A 4250-nucleotide genomic window follows, 5' to 3' on the forward strand; every position below is an offset into this window, starting at 1 on the left:
TTTTTTTTTCACGTATATTCTTACAAATTTGTAAAAAAGCGGTTGACTACTGCTCTCGTTCGAACAGCCTTTTAAAAATTACACTCCTGTTAGTGTAATCCAGAAAGAGATGATTATTTTTTTACCAATATCCGATTTGCACATTTCAAACGAAAAAGTGTGTCTGTTGCTTTCCTCCCTGTCGGCATATATTATGTATTGTGCTCAAGAAAGGTATTTCCACCAGCTGACACAATTTGCAGCCTTAGAGCTGAAGAACGGAATCGATGGTCCAGTGTTGGCTGTTTTTCAAGACAGGGAACCTTATGTTTATGTAATTATTAAGAAGTGTTGATATTTCCATTCCCCTAAATCTGTTGCGCTCTGGGTTACTTAGAGTGAATTCTGATTCTACCTTGAATTCATTAATGGAAAAGTTTTTAGAGTAATAGTAATAATGTGAAGCATTATTATATTAATACACTTAAAGTGCCAGTTGTATTTCTTGCGTGAGTACTTTCATTCCAGTATAAATGCATCCATTTTAGTAAAACTGTGGTAGTTACAGCTTTCACCTCCAAGATTTCATTTTTCCAAAAGATCCATCCACATAATTTGTGTGGTTCAAGTGTGATGCATAAAGACAGAAGAGGAAAAAAATCTGCTTTCTCCACCCTCTGCCTTTGCTTCCAAGTGAAACTGTTAAATTCCCTGTCGCTTCAAAAGCTGTTTATGCTTGAAAGCCATATACATACTGGCTCATTTTTCTCCAGAGAAAGATCAGGATATTCCCAGAAGCCTTTTCAAGTGACTTTTTTACAGTGTGATCTCTAAGCTGTGATTGCAGATCCATGCTTCCGCATGCATTGAGCATATGGTAGAAGTATGTGTAAGTGTTCAGAAAAAATGAAGTTGTGCTTTCTGTGTTTCCTTCTACATATTTGGGAACCTTGTCCCATAATTATATTTTTTTCATTAAACGGGTGTTCCAATGAAGGACTGCAGTGTTGGACATGTAGTTGTATTTCTGTAAATAATCGAAATAAGAACTCTTTCTTCAGAGAAGAGAGTCTAATCCCAGTATAAAATGAGTACCTAGGAAATGTAAGACCATAGCAAAAAAAGTCTACAGGAATTATTACCATGTTTACCATGGAAGATAGCGAGGAGGTTCCCATCCTCAAACCTTTCTTCGAAGGGAGCTCATCAGAGCATCTGTCTTAAATTCAGGTGAAGCTCAAAGAACCTACAAACAGCCAAAATGAACAACAGTGGTTTGCAGGAGTAGGTGGTGTGTACCTGGTCTCTTCAGAGAGACTCGGGAGCCATTCGAGCTCCCGCCTATAAACAGTGGTATTCAACTGCCCACTTGAAAGCACATTGGCTGCAGGAGACTAGAAAGTACCAAATACCCTATTTTTTAAGAAGGATTCTAGTAGAGATCTGAAGGGGGAAGGGCGGGGGGGGGGGGGGATGATGTCTGAAGCCTTTGTCAGCAAATAGAAACCATAATAAATAATAGTTTCAGTGGGTACCTGAGTGTTACACTCTTGAGAAGAGTCAATGTGGCTCTGATACAGAGCCACATATCCGTTGGAGTTCCTGAAGGCATTGATGAACATGCAGAAAGGAGCGATCTGAGTGCTCAGATTTCAAAAAGTCCCTTATCAAAGCTTTATCAAGGGCTTATTAAGGAAACTGAACGGCAATGCCATGAGATATCTTGATTTAGATGAGTGGTTAAAAGTTAAGAAGTAGATGGCAGAGTGAATGATGGCTGCTTGGAAAGATCATCCAAAGGGTTCTTCAAAAATAGGGTTAGACCCTGCTTTTCTTCATGTTCTAAAAGTCCAGAGAGAAGCAGTGAGACAGGTACTCACTCAAAATGTACTGATGCCAGGGAATTATTCAGAACAGCAAAACTAAAGAGCAATTGCAGAACTGCAGAAGGATCTTGGAAGATTAGGCGGGCAATAAAACCAGAGGTATAATTAAGTGTAGATAAACATAAAATGATATGTGTGGGGGAAAACCCTGACTGGTTCCGCATGTGAAGTAGTGGGCTTTGAGCTGCTCAGCAGCAGTCTGAAGTGAGATCAAGAGTTTACAAAGTGTCATTTCCGAAACCAGAAACAGCCAAAAAAGCAAATCTATTGTTAAGAACTATCAGGGAAACAATGGAAGCTGTGAGAGGGGACACTGCTGAATTACTGTATAAACTCATCCTGCATCTTGTCCTTCCATTTCAAAAAGATAAAATGGTGGAAATGGGAAAGCGTGAAAACGGGCAGCAACAATGATTAAAAGTATCACTAGTTGGTTGATGAGAAGCTCAACAAGACCAGGCAATGTGCACTTGCAGCCCAGAAAGCCAACTGCATCCTGGGCTGCATCAAAAGCAGCGTGGCCAGCAGGGCGAGGGAGGTGATTCTGCCTCTCTACTCTGGTGAGACCCCACCTGCAGAACTGTGTCCAGCTCTGGAGCCCCCAACATACGAAGGACATGGACCTATTGGAACAGGTCTAGAGGAAGGCCACAAAGATGATCAGAGGGTTGGAACACCTCTGCTATGAGGGCAGGCTGAGAGAGTTGGGGTTGTTCAGCCTGGAGAAGAGAAGGCTCCAGGGAGACCTTATAGCAGCTTTCCAGTATCTGAAGGGGACCTACAAGAAAGCTGCAGAAGGACTTTTTACAAGGGCACGCAGTGATAGGATGAGGGGGAATGGCTTCAAACTGGAACAGGGTAGATTTGGAACAGGTATTATGAAAAAATTTTTCACTCTGAGGGTGGTGAGGCTCTGGAAAAAATTGCCCAGGGAAGTTGTGGATGCCCCATCCCTGGACGCATTCAAGGCCAGGCTGGATGGGGCTTTGAGCAACCTGGTCAAGTGGGAGGTGTCCCTGTCCATGGCAGGGGGATTGGAACTAGATGGTCTTCAAGGTCCCTTCCAACCTAAACCATTCTATGATTCTATTAGGAGGTGCTGGCACAATGAATTAAGGTATCAGTTTATACCAGAACATGACGATTTCCCACATGAGTAGGCTTAGAAAAGGTGTGATTTTAAAACATGGTTACACAAAAAAAATTGTTGGGCATATCAGCAGCAAGAATTGCATCTTTTCAGAATGGACTCTAGAGGAGCATTTTCCAGTTGTGATACCCACTGTGATTCAAAAAAGAACTTCTAAACTTGCATTTAGAATTTTCTCAGTGTTACACCTTTAAATACAGTAAATAAAACCTGCCAAATAAAACAGCTCATTGCAAGAACAAAAAGCCACATCTTCCTAAACTGTTTATCTAAGAACCAACAGGCATAGTTTTATGAATTATCATGAAGCCCTATAAACTATATAACATTATGAGAGTTTAAAATTGAAAAAAAAACCCAAGATTTGAATTGACAAGCCAAGTCATATTAAAGTGTGACTGGCAATATTCCTGAGGCATGATATTAAAATTGATAAACACTGCTGACTCATATATTAGAAGCCAGTATCTTCAACAAAACCCACTGGAGCAGCAAGTATAAGAATTTGTACTAGATGGTTAGACCCTATATAGCCAAGGGCATATTGGCTGTTAAGGCAAAATAAAGCAACCGTAAAGCTGGCTTCATGCTTTTCATCAAAATTTTGTTAGTCTGTCTTGCCCTGGCGGCTTGGATTTCTTGCTTTTGAACAATCTGTTTTAATCATCCTCTTAAAAACACCTAAGAAACATTAGTGTGCAAGGAATTATGAGGAAAAAATAATAGCACACTGTACATATCTGCTCATTAAAACACAGCATTTAGGTATGTTTTAAGTAATATTTAGTCTAACTTGCTAAATAAAATAGTGCCAAAAATAGTGCTGCTGTCACTAGAATTACTGAAAAAAAATCTCATCTGCCCTGGATCACTCTTTTGCAACACATTTTTGTTTATTTAGACAAATACTTTAGTTCATGTTTATTCAACACTTACGCGGTGCTTGAGAATTCAGTTTGCCAACTTGCACGAAGCTCAGAGACTTCAATAAATTATTATACACCATTGAATAGTAGAATTCAGGGTATGATATTCTCATGAAGAGAAATCAAGTTTTATTTTCATGTGGCTACCTTGAAGAAGATTCTGTGCTACACTAAAGATTTATTTTGACTAGTTGTAGCACAAGAGTGTTTCGGACACTAGAGGAGAATGCTAACTAGAAGCTATTTCTTCTATTAGAGGTAATAAATTTTAGGAATACGAAGATCCTGAAAGGCACAAAACACACGGGA

Source organism: Charadrius vociferus, unplaced genomic scaffold, assembly GCF_000708025.1.
Source record: "Charadrius vociferus isolate BGI_N301 unplaced genomic scaffold, ASM70802v2 scaffold608, whole genome shotgun sequence".
Lineage (NCBI taxonomy): Eukaryota > Metazoa > Chordata > Aves > Charadriiformes > Charadriidae > Charadrius > Charadrius vociferus.